We start from the raw sequence: 13161 nt of genomic DNA, 5'->3' as shown, positions 1-13161 counted from the left end.
TGCCCCCTCTGAGGATACTGCAAACATCAGATGAGGAGGATGAGGAGGGTGAAATGCAGATTAATCCAACTGTGGCTGACAAGGCCAGGCAGCAGAGTACTGCAGGTGCTGTGCGGGCCAGTGTCCTTGGCAGAAGGGCACGGGAGAGTGGTGCAGGGCAGGAAGGAGAGGGGGTCTTCTGTGGCCTGGAGGCCGCCATGGATAAGGTGCAGCACATGCAGGCAAAGGCAATGTTGGCAGTGCACAGGCAGGTGCGCAGCATGAATTACAAACTGTCACACATTGACCATGGAATAGGCAACATTGCTGGGAGCATGGAGGCAATTGCTAAGGGGATGACAGAAATCTCACAGTACATGGGTGTTCTGTCTGACAAGTTGGACAGAGACCACTTAGAGCGTCGCAGAGAGCGCCAGTGTATGCGGCAGCGGTCTAAGGCCCTGGACCGCTTTTCCACAGCAACATCACTCCTGTGCAGGCGTTCAATTGCAATGCAGGATGCATTAGTGCACTGCTTCACAGACCTATCAAGGGGCATGGGGAGAGTGACCTCTGCGATGGAGCAGATGCTCACTAACCAGACAGGCACTGCTGGTGGCACAGGTGTGGATGACACAGAAGGGTCCACCAGCAGGAGTGGCTCCAGCACACCTGTACCTGAGAAGCGTAGGAGCGTCAGGCACAACATGTCTGACCCAGCCACCACCCAAAGTGTGGATACCCAGCATCGTGCATCCCGCACTGTAGTGCGTGCCCGAAAACGTTAAGGATTGCCCACACCCCACAGGACTGGTCACAGTGAGGGTAACTGTGAGCACGCAGTCATGGACACAGACATTGTAGGACAATGGCATTTGCACGATGTTGTGAAAATTAAACTACATACTTCACATACTACACCTGTCTGTGTCTCATTCATTACCTAGTAATATCGACGTGTGATCTCTGCCCGTCTCAATCTACCATCTGTTGCTGCTGCTCCTGTTGCTTGGGGCTCTGCCTGTTCTTGATCATCATCAGTGTCCTCGTGATGTGTTACCTCCACCTCTGTGCCATCTTTGGTGGCAAGATTGTGCAACATGGCACAGGTAGCTATTATCTTGCAACATAGGATGGGGGTGTACTGCCGGGCACCTCCACTCTTGTGGAGGCAGTGGAATCTGCTCTTGAGGAGTCCAAATGTTCGCTCCACAACGTTGCGAGTAGACCTGTGAGCCACATGATAACGCCTCTCACTCCTGGTAGTTGGATTGAGGTAGGGTGAGAGCACAAAGGGATGCAGGGCATATGCACAATCACCTAGGTGGTAAAGAGAGGTTAATTAGTTACATACGCATGACACATACATCTGCCTTAACTATCAGGGTGTATCACAGTTGTTTACTTAGCCGTTCTCCGTCCCCAAACTCTCCAGCAACAAGCCGTGTGTATATCCCACTGTTCTGGAAAATGTAGGAGTCGTGGGTGGTACCAGGTTATTTGGCCACAATGTCGGTGATGATGTTGGCAGCATTGCATATCACCTGCACATTGATGGAGTGCGTTGACTTACGGTTTCTGTAGATGTGTTCAGTGGCTGCAGGTGCACAGAATGGAATGTGGGTGCCATCTATGCATCCTATCACGTGAGGGAAGTGTGCCAGTTAATAGAAATCTGTTTTTGTTTTTGCAAGTTCCACAGGTATGTCAGGGAACCGGATGTAATGTTCCATTCTCTACGTCATGGCCTCCAGGAACTTGCGGAAAGAACGTGACAGGCAGCTCTGGGACACACCACCAACTGCAGCAATCACACTCTGATAGCTCCCAGAGGCAAGCAGGTGTAGGCTACACAGCACCTGCACATGGAGTGGGATGGCGTGGGCCCTGGGTGTTGGGTGTTCCAGGTATGGGTGGAGGTCCCTAATCAACTCCAGGATGGTTCTGGGGTGTAGCCTGTACCTCTGCAATATCTCTGGCTCAGTCAGTTGGAATAGGGTGATCCTCTGCCTGTAGACCTGCTCCTCCCTTCTCCAAACCCTCTCTCCTGCTGCCTGTAGCAGTAGCCACCTCGCAATCACGTAGAATGCCGCCATTCTTGCAAAACTGTGGCATTTTGGGGCCTTTTTTATAGCCTGCACCTGGTTACCACCTGCTTTCAATCCATGGTAAATACCGACTCTTAAATACCGAATTTCGAGGAATTCAGTATTTTTTTACTTTCCTACATCTCGATGGGCCATTTTTACCATTTCTTATTTACCGATTCGGTAAATAAGAACTCGGTAGATGTGGAATCGGAAAATACCGATTCGGAATGATACCGACTCTTATTTACCGATTCGGGTACTTTTTGGCACCTACATCTCGATTTCCAAATACCGGTCGGTAACGGCCGTTACCGACCGGTATTTGGCCACCTACATCGGGCCCTTAGTAATTTACTGATTCCTTATTTTAAGGAATCGGTAAAATACCGATTCCTTTTTTTAAGGGATCTGTAAATTAGCGAATCCTTAAAACCTATGTAGATAGCACTAAAGTGAGTGTATTTTTGCTTTAAGGATTCCTTATTTACCACCAACTAAAAGTTGGTGGTAAATACTAAATACCTTTAAAAAAGCAATTATTTGCTTTTTTCAAAGTGCCATGTGGCAGACATAGGGCATGTATGTGCGCCACATGTGCACAGATGCACGATTCAGGGGTGCAACAGGGTGTCAATGTGACACCCTGCCACCCTTGAATATGCACGCGCTAGTACCGATTCGGTACTACCGAATCGGTAATAGTGAATGGCTTCCCATTCATTCCTATGGGCCTTCAAGCCCATAGGAATGAATGGGAAGGTATTCCTTATTACCGAATCGGTATTACCGATTCGGTAATAAGGAATATTACAGAATCAGTAAATTTGACCGATTTTTTACCTACATTATATTTACCAATTCCTAAATACCGAATCGGTAAAATTCGGTATTTAAGAATCTGTAAATTGAGATTACCTTCATCGTGCTCAAAGGGAGAAAAGCAGTGAGGAAAAAGAACCTTCCGAATTTAGCTACAGAGCTCGGAAGTGTCTAGCAGGTATTAAAGAGGTGGAATCAAGATTACCCAGCCTTTCTATTCGCCACCCTAGCCGTCGCTAGCACCGATGAAAACCTTGGTCTCATTCTGTTACAAATTAAGCCCCAACTACAGTCTGTCAGAACAGGTAACAGACAGCTTGTGGACAGTCCCAGTGATGACACCCACAGTAGGAAACAGCGTAGGCATCAGCGTGCCTATGTTACCTGTACTTTGAGAAGGCAGAGTGTAAGGAACTGGAATCAACTGTAAAATGGAGTCTCTTTGCTGTTCTGAAGCTTAAGGCACAGTTAATTTCACTTTGAATAGGAAGGTTAACATATATACCCAGTTTGTCTAGGCCATCTAAAGATTTGTTTGAGCCTTTGGAGTTATTTTATGTAGCTAGACGTTTTCTGGATTTGTTAGCAAAGTTAGTAGGGATGTATTTTCCCATTTTACTTTTAACAGTGGTCTATATAGGTGAACAGAGAGTACATTTGAGTGCTTGCCAGATACAAGAATGTGGCTAACAATACTGCTGCAACCAGCTGGGAAGTGAGCTGTACTAGCAGCAGGTCAGAGTATGTGATATGTCTGCAGGCATCCAATGGAAGGAGAGTGTGTCCAAGGAGAATGTTACCTGCCAGCCACATTTTTGATTGAGGAAGGTTTGTGACTGGAGGTCCATGGGGTATTTCACTGAATCCAGTTTGACAATCAGTACACCATGACTCATTGCTTGTAGGAAGACCATCCTGAGTGAAATGTACTGACTGTCAGTCTCTGTTTCAGATTGCAGATGCTAAGGTGTACCCAACTCTCTCTTTCAGGGCCCACTTTTAGCGACTGAGGCAGAACTGTGAGCTGAGACCACAATGACCCTGAGGATAAGAAATAGAGAGAGTGACACAGTTGGCTACGAGTCCTGAATAACTCCCAGACAGTGAGAGTTACACCTAGCAGGCATCAGCATCCAGAACCTGAGAGTGGAAGTGGGACACCATCACAGGTGGTGACAGATGGTTTGGTCACCCTAACCATTTCTCTACTTTACCTTGTTTCCATCATCTTGTAGGGTTTCAGTTTCAAGAGTTTTTCCCCATGAGTCAGTAGGCATTCACTGGACGTCGCTCATGCATTGCGCATAGATAACAATGTTAGCACCGTTCCTGAAGCTAAACATGGAGCACTTACGGCATCAGAGATCCACCCCCTCATTGGTCTAGGACACAGTTCTCCAAAGATGCTCCTGGAGGGTCGGATCCATGCCAGATTATTAGCATATCCCCATTTAGATAAATATAGTTATTTTAGAATCTGGCATTGATCCAGCTCTCCAGGACCAACTTTGAAGAACCCCATTCTAGGAGAGTAGCTTTCTGTGACAAGAAGTTACTTCAGTCAGTTACAATGAAAGTGGCCGAGATCTGCGCTGGTTTAACAAGCCCCATAGCATTCTCATCCTAGCATTTTTAGGGCTCCTCGCTTATGGCAGTGTTGGTTTATGTAATCAATACATTTCATCCGTACTGAGCAACAGCTATTCGCAGACAGTTTCAGTGTCATTGACTTGATTGATTGTTATGACTTTGGTGACTTGGTAAAGTAGTTGTTTACTCCACTTCCACTCACAGTCAACATGAATGTGTTAGCAGCATTAGCAGCATCTCTAGTTCAAGTGACAAGTGTTTCAGACTAAATTCTTACAGCCACACTCCCTTTACTAACCAATCCCTTTCCTGCTGGAGGTGGCTGTCACAGTAGCTCTCCACAGGGCTTTCATGCAGTGCAAGCCAGAATCGTTGGCTCTTCCAAGGCTTGTTCACATAGCAGTCACGATTAGGAATCACAGAGCTTGAGAGGAGTACAAATTGTAGAAAGTACTTGATTCCAGGGAACAGCAAATACCAAAACCACCAGACAGCGTGTTGCCTTTGAAACGCGGACAGAACAATGAAAGCGTCTGAACCACACATTCCATTTACAATGCAAGCCATTACAATGAAATGCGTTAGGTAAAGCAGTGTTAGACTTTAAAGTCCAATGCTTCCCCTACTGTTGTGGGGACTAGAGTTGGAATAGTAAATTATACTATTAAAAAGTCCAGCGCTCCTCCAAGGCAAATAGTTGCAACGACTTGCGTTGTAAATGGGATGTTTAGTTTAGATGCATTCGTTGTTCTGCCCAACAAAGGAAAGTGTGGTTGTGTCATACAACCCTTGATTCCTAATGTATTTATATAGTTCAGTAGAGGTGATAATACAAGACTCCCGTGTGTTTAATATTTGGTGATCCTTCAGGCAGGAGAAATGGCTGGGGGATAGCGCCACTCCTACCTGAATCGCTTGTATGATACACATTTGCGAACTTAACTAAAAAAAATAGAAAGGGCAGAGCTTTTATAATGTGTCTTTATTGCCCTCTGTCATAGAAACTCAGGCAAAGTGTTTTTATGTTGTTGAAGGGACGGGAGCTAAAGATCATGTACACGAGTTCAACCATGGGCAACGTCCTATGTCTGCACCTATTAAGTTGTACTGTAATGTTATGGAAAAGCAGCCTGTTTGGTGGAAGAAAACTCTGAATTGGTGGTTGCTAGGGGTGTACAAAATTCACATAATTTGCTTTTGTGTAATGTGAAATTTTGGGAAAATTAAGTGAAATTACAAGTAGTTATGTGACATGGAAATCCTTAGTTGTGTGCTTTACTGTAGCATGAAATGAATCCTGTTATCAAAATGCATTTGACAGCAAAAAACACAAATGTCGAGAGCAACATACACTTGCTTTCTGACCATTTGCATGATTCCGAGCAGTCTCGGTAAAATTTTGCAGCGAATGGCGCAAAATTATGTAAAGTGGCATAGTGGTGTCATTCTGAGAATTTTGTGTAACAAACGTAATGCAAAATTCCCAAAATTATGCAAATTGAGCAGCCATAATTCCAATTTTCCAATGCCTACAAGTGGCCGCTGACACCAAAAAGATAATTTGCTACACAACTCATTTCACTGCTTGGACACCCAAGTGATTAAAACCACGACTCTGTTTCAAAGCATTAGAAAAAAACAGTACAGATGCTACTTAAGTTAGTAGAATGCTTCTTCGATGAAGTCTTTGTTCATTAGTACCCCAACCAAGGTCCACATTCTGGGAGGTTTAAGGTTCTGTAATTCTCGAGCCTGACTCCATTTTGTGTTGCCCTCACGTAGGCCTGTGAAAGAGGCCCGGCGAACAAGTGGCCTGGCCTTCTGAGTTCGTGTACACATTAACTGGGTTTCTTTCGACTCTGAAAGAACTGCAGAGAAACTGACCTCTTCACCTGAAACTGACCTCGCAAAGCCAATTTCCCTTGGTTTGATCCTTGTCTAAGATTGCCACTTAATGTTCAGGACCTCGTTAACCTTTAGTTTCCTTGCACATGTTTTATCTTGTTCAGCATCTATTACTGTTTCCTTTATGTTCTGACATTACATGGGTTGTGCTTTTTAATTATAAATTTGTCCGGCTTGCAAAGATTGAATTTGGGACATTCCTAATAATTAACTTTTGGGTTGGGTTACTGTAAATTGGGTTTTTGTTAATGTGATAGAAAATGTGCCCTATTGGTTGGAATTTTGCGCAGTGGGATGTACATTTATAATGAGAATATGGTGTATAAAAGGAGATGTCTTGCCTTAGTAATTTGAACAGTCTCCTAGGAATATACATTGTGATGTATTGTTGGGATTTCTGTTACTAGCTGCAGCTAATAAACTTGGTCTCTTACGCCACCCAGAAATATTCTGTGTCTCTGTATACCAAGACAGGTGGAATCTGAAGATTTCAGGTGTGTCCCTGGCACCGCTGGGTTCTGACCCGGTTCTTCAGGTTGAGAGGCAACGCTCTGAGTGTCCCTAGGATTGCTCTTTATTTATACAGTATAAGTTATAGTGTTTCCATTTGTATAGCACTCCATATCCCATTGCATAGAGCCAAAGTGCATTTCCAAGTACATAACATGCCACACCGTGGGAAAGAGCTTGGTTGCAGGACCCTAGCTCCAAGAACAGGTGAAGTACTCCACATTCGTATTGCAGCAGAAAGATCCTAAATACACAGCAGCCTAGCCAGGATCATAACACAATCACACATCCATGCAATTTGTTTCCGACAGCGGAAGACAGGAAAAAAAAACAATGGACCCACTTCGGAGTTTGGTGGCTACCCATCCTGGCAAAAACTTGTGTGCCCACTTCCTTTAGAGATCGAAGGATATTTTTCACATTTACGTATTCCATAGAGGAATATTCCATCAATGAAGCCCCCACTGGCTCTGTTGATGGAATACTTCTTCTGACAGCCCAACGGTATACAGCCAGTAGGAATGACATTACACTACCTGCCCTATATAGGTTTTTTCTCCTGTCCATCGCAGCCAGTAAAAACCTGGTATAGAGGGGCAGGAAAATAATAATGACTCTGACACCCTGTGAGAAAACTCCTAGGCTGTGGTGTCCATTGTTTTTTTGTTTAAAAAAACTCCCACATGGGACCATGATCACTTTCATAAAAAAGAAGTGTGTACAAAAATATGAACATGAATTGCATCACATCTAATGTCACAGAAAGGTACTCCTGTTCCAGCAGAAAGCCAAAATGTAAGACTTGGGCCATTTGTAGCACAGCTAAGCATGTGGCCAAACCTATTACATGCTCAGTAAGATCTATACCCATCCTTTGTTTAGCTCAGAGCATCCAGGACCAGCTCCAGGAAACATGTGGCCACCAGAGACCAGCAAGCCAACCCCCAGTACCGACTTTGTAACACTTGTACCTGCCTGTGTTCAGCAAGCCTCCCCAGTACCAGAACTGTGAGTCCTGACGCCACCTCTGTCCTGTGAACCACCCTAATACCAGGCATAAACTACCATGCATTGCCAGAGCAGCTCAGTGTGCACTGAGCCCCCAGTACTCATGCCATTGAACTAGAGCTATTGAGGGAGAGGAGGTGGTAGTGCATGAGATTGCTTTCTCTACTATCCTGTGGTTTGCTTTCTGCACTATCCTGTGCTGAAGCACATGACGTACACTTTCAAGATCTCAAGAACCTGCTTTTAGACGCAGAATGAAATCCTGAAGCACTATGTTGAGCTCCACAGGCTGAAAGGTGGGATACACTAGACAACTTCAACCAAGCTCAGACAGGCAGTGGTAGGCATTGTGTTAACATTCAGTGACACATTTACTTATTTGTCCAGCCATGCCTGAGATCCAGCTTGAGACAATACAGATGTATCTATTCCATCAGAGCTTCCACCTCTAAGACTGTTGCATGCTACAATAAAGATCCTCCTTTTCCGCTGCTTCTACACAAGGTTTATTCTGCTGAAGAAGTAGACATTGACACCCATCACTTCACCAACAAATAGAAAAGGCAAAAACATGTTTCTGTGTACCTTGCAATAGGAATAAAGGAATCACCATGTGCACAATACTGATTCACCTTGCCTTTGGCTGGCTGAGTCTGGTAGCCTACATCTCAGTTTCAAATAGCTCTATCCTGGCTACCAAAGTCTCATCTACCATTACCTCAATTTATTTGTCTGTGACCTGTTGTGTCTCTTCATGGGTATCTTCACTTCACTAGATCATTGATCCGTTTGTAAAGAAACACAGTTGAACTTTTGTGTCTAGTCACCAACTTTACAATGTTCTGATTGTACATTTTTCCCTCTAGATAAATGATACCAGGTGACATCGGACGGTGGCGTACTATAGCTATCCCATCTATCCCATTGCACTTTCATTGTCCCTTGACATCAGCATATCATGACTGCAATGTTAGAATGACACTGATTCTTAACACATAAATGTGTTTAACCTCCACTTCAAAGCCTCTGCAAAAGAACGTGTGAAAATGAGCTACAACTTTGGCACATTACCATAAACAATAAGGACATTTCATCATGACTACACATCAAATCATATATTGCACATGGCTATGATGAATCCAAAAACATCAAATACATCACAAGCATCTACTGTATGAAATGACAGTGTCATGTTTTTACATAGGATTGATATAAACAATTAAGTCTGAGGTAGAACACGTGTGGGCAATTTCCCTCATTACAGCCAGTGGGTTGGCATGTTGTCAACAAATTACACATCACACAGACACATATACATCAGCAAAGAAAAACAAAAAGTGTTGGGGGGAATTCTTCAATTAATCCCAACCACTGGTAATTATTTGGGTTTTAGTTCTAGGACCATAGATTTTTTCCACCATGCCACTTAAGACAGTTATGTCCTCCTTGGTGCAAAGTCTGCCATTTTTTGCAATACACTGCTGTCCTGCAGCACTACATCATGTGCAGAACCAGGGAATCGGGCACAGATTTTGGCGAAGAAGAGTTTGTCACAATGCAACACATAGACATTGATGAAGTAGAAATGTTGCTGGTTGCTATAACCTGCTCACCTTCATTTGGTGGGATCAGTCTAATGTATGTGCAGTCAGTGGCATCCACCACATGTGGTATACATCCAGACTGATAGAACTCACCCATCATATCATTTAGAAGCCTGAAACCATAGGAACTGAAATGCGTTCATGAACATACCCCATCATGGCATATAGGACTTGGGAGAACACAGATGAAAAGTAGCTTGGTACATTCTACTCCTTTCCCCCACAGATCATTCAAAAGATCCAGGTCCACTGAAGTTCAGCACTGACAGGATCTTCACTAATGGTGGCATGACCATCCTGAGCCATATTCGCAAAATAAACTGGGCGAGCAATAGGCGTGCTCACTCACTAGGTCTGCAGACACTTGTGTGGCCTTGTCTGTAAAACTGATAGTCAGGTGCACATGTAGTGGCAGTGCTATTATGAGAGGGTGCTGGCTCATCTGCACTGAGGCATGGTCCCAAGCAAATGAGGGAATCACTTTGCCTCTGCCCCCTTGCCTTTTTACGCACCCGGGCGCTTAGGCAAACATGCTGTTAGGAAGTGCACTAACAGTGCACCACTAAAAGGTGGCACACATACAGCGTGCCCCTCAGTGCAGCCCTCGGATGGGTGGAAAGGGGATCCCTTGGACCCCATAGATATCCCCCTGCAAGCGGGGGCAGTCATTGGCTGTACCCGCCTGCATGGGAATCTCTGCGCCATCTTTAAATTGCAGACAGCTTGCTGCCTGTACAGAGAAACAATGAGCAGCTTGGAAGTAGCCACTTTGTATTTCATGTAATGTGCTGTCTCCAGGGCAACACAAGTTCACGAATGCCCTGGGGGCAGACCATTCATCGTAATAGGGTGCAGCATCCCGGGTGGCACCATGAAAGCTGTGTCATGGCGCAAACTGGAAGAATGTTCCTTATTTATAATACTAGCCTTAATTTGTATCTCTGACTCAAGACTTTGCTTTAATCTCCAACTCAGCTTGTAAAATTTAATGATGTGTTGTTCTTGCATGTCTTTGAGCTCTACTTGTGACCTTCACATAGTGTACACTGGTTGACCTGCAGGACATGACATGTTGATAACATAATGACATTCCATATAGGCATCTGAAATAATTTGGCTGGTTAAAGTGCATGGCAAGCTGACATAACAGACATATGCCATGCACAAAGTCAAGCTGCACTGCTCATTAACTGGCACATAACGTACCATGCATAGTTGGTGTGCATCACATCCCCTGGTATAAGACAATGTGCACACATTCCTTCACCTGTTCTGGTAATGTCAAACAGAAAAGTATGTCCCCTGCACACAATGAAGGGTCAACATTTCTGCCACAATTGCTGTTGGTTATCAAGTAATCACCTGTTATGAAAACGACTTGTGTTTTACATTGCCAACTTGTTTCTCATGTGTATCGTATTTCAAACACTAACACAATCAACACATGTCTAGGAAATTAACCTAGACATAAATTAATACAACCACAGTACAAATACATGGAGGAATATAATACTCATGTGTGGTCATCAATGTAATAATATGTCTTAGAGGACATGTCACAAATATTGCAACGAGGCCTGAGCAAAATTGTAATTGTGCCAGCAAAATTCACACAATATCCAAATTTCATGTGACATAAAATTCACAACAGTTCTTAAAATGTCATATAATTTCAATTTCACAAAATTGTTTGTATGTAGAAGGCTTGTTTTCAAATTGATGTCTCACAGTGAGACAATCATCATGCCTGTCTCATTGAACTATTTTTGTGACGGCTGACATTGCTGCTAGTCATCTTGGAGAGGAGAGGACCCTTTCCTTTTACAGTGGATATTCCTACATCCTGTCCATCACATTCACCCATTCTTATGAAGGCTGACATCCCATCTTCCTATCATGCAGGGCAGGTGACTTTCAATGTACACACTTTATGGATGCTAACTTGTGGGACAAGCGTGATTTATTGGTGCACTGAAATGATGGAAAATGCTAAGTGCCACCTAATTCCTTCGGCATCAATCAATCAATCAATCAGGTTTTTTTAAGCCCGCTACTCACGTGTGAGGGTCTCAAGGTGCTGGGGGGAATGCAGCTCCGGATCAGTCGAAGAGCCAGGTCTTGAGGCTCTTCCTGAAGGTGTGCAGAGTGGGGGAGCATCTGATGTTGACTGGGAGCTCGTTCCAGGTCTTTGCTGAGGCGCAGGAGAAGGCTCTTAAACCTGCTCTGGTTCTGCGAATGAGTGGAGTCTCTGCCAGGGGGAGGTCGGCGGAGCAGAGGTTTCTTTTGGGTACGTGGAAGGAGAACCTTTTGTTGAGGTATTTGGGTCCGATGTTGTGGAGGGATTTGTAGGCGTGGGTGAGTAGCTTGAAGGTTATTCTCTTCTTGATGGGGAGCCAGTGGAGGTCTCGTAAGTGCTGGGTCATGTGCTCATGTCGTGGGGTTTCGAGGACGAGTCTGGCTGTGGTGTCCTGTATGGTTTGAAGCTTGTGTAGCAGGGTTTTGTTGATTCCGGCACAGAGGGCGTTACCATAGTCCAGTCTGCTGGTTATGAGTGCATGGGTGACAGTCTTTCTGCATTCGGGGAGGATCCACTAGAAGCTCTTGCAGAGGATGCAGAGGGAGTGAAGCTGGTGGAGGCGGCGGTGTTGATCTGGTGGGTCATGGTGAGGGAGAAGTCTAGAATGATGCCGAGATTTCAGGCATGGTCTGATGGAGTGGATGGGTTTCTGAGGGCAGAATGCCACCAGGTGTTGTCACAGCGGTGGAGGAGGGTTCAAGGGCGAGGACCTCTGTCTTCTCCGAGTTGAGCTTAAGGCACCTGTTGTTCATCCAGGCTGCGGCGTCTTTCATTTCTTCCTAGAAACTGAGTCTGGTGTCTTCAGGATTCTTCGTGAGGGAGAGGATGGGCTGGGTGTCGTCGGCGTAGGATAATATGCTGAGCCCATGCTGTCTAACGATGGCGACGAGGGGGCCATGTAGATGTTGAAGAGCGTGGGACTGAGCGAGGCTCCTTGGGTTACTCTGCAGTTGATCTCTGTGGACTCGGAGAGGAAGGGTGGGAGGAACGAGGCGCAGGACGAGAACTTGATTTGCCTAGGGTCACACATTGTAGGTCACGTAGGACAGCAGGGATTCACACCACGATCTCCTGGGTTTTAGCCTCCCAATACTCCACCTCTCCTCTGCTTAGCTCTCTTCGTGTCTATTCTCTATCCTTCCTTATATCTGCCTTTCTCGTGTCGGTCTGTATATGGGTGTCTCACCGTATGTCTTTCTATTTTTCGCTTAGTCAATCTCTCTCTCGTGACATACGTGATATGTGTATCCTTCTGCCCATCAATCCCTCAATTCCTGTACCAATCTGTCTCTCTTTCCAGCTCCGTCTCTGCCCGCCTTTCCCTCCCTCCCACTCTTTGCTTATCTTTCTAACTTTGCATGTCTGTCTATATTCCTGCCTTCTCTCGAGCCATATCTTATCTTTCCAACTTTGCATGTCTGTCTATATTCCTGCCTTCTCTCGAGCCATATCTTATCTTTCTAACTTTGCATGTCTGTCTATATTCCTGCCTTCTCTGGAGCTATATATCTGTGTGCCTGTCACACTCTGGCTCTATTCGTGTCTGCCTGTCTTTCCGCTTTTTAGGTTTCGCCTCGCG

This window comes from Lissotriton helveticus, chromosome 6 (genome assembly GCF_964261635.1).
Source record: "Lissotriton helveticus chromosome 6, aLisHel1.1, whole genome shotgun sequence".
Taxonomy (NCBI): domain Eukaryota; kingdom Metazoa; phylum Chordata; class Amphibia; order Caudata; family Salamandridae; genus Lissotriton; species Lissotriton helveticus.
This window is presented reverse-complemented; position numbering follows the sequence as displayed.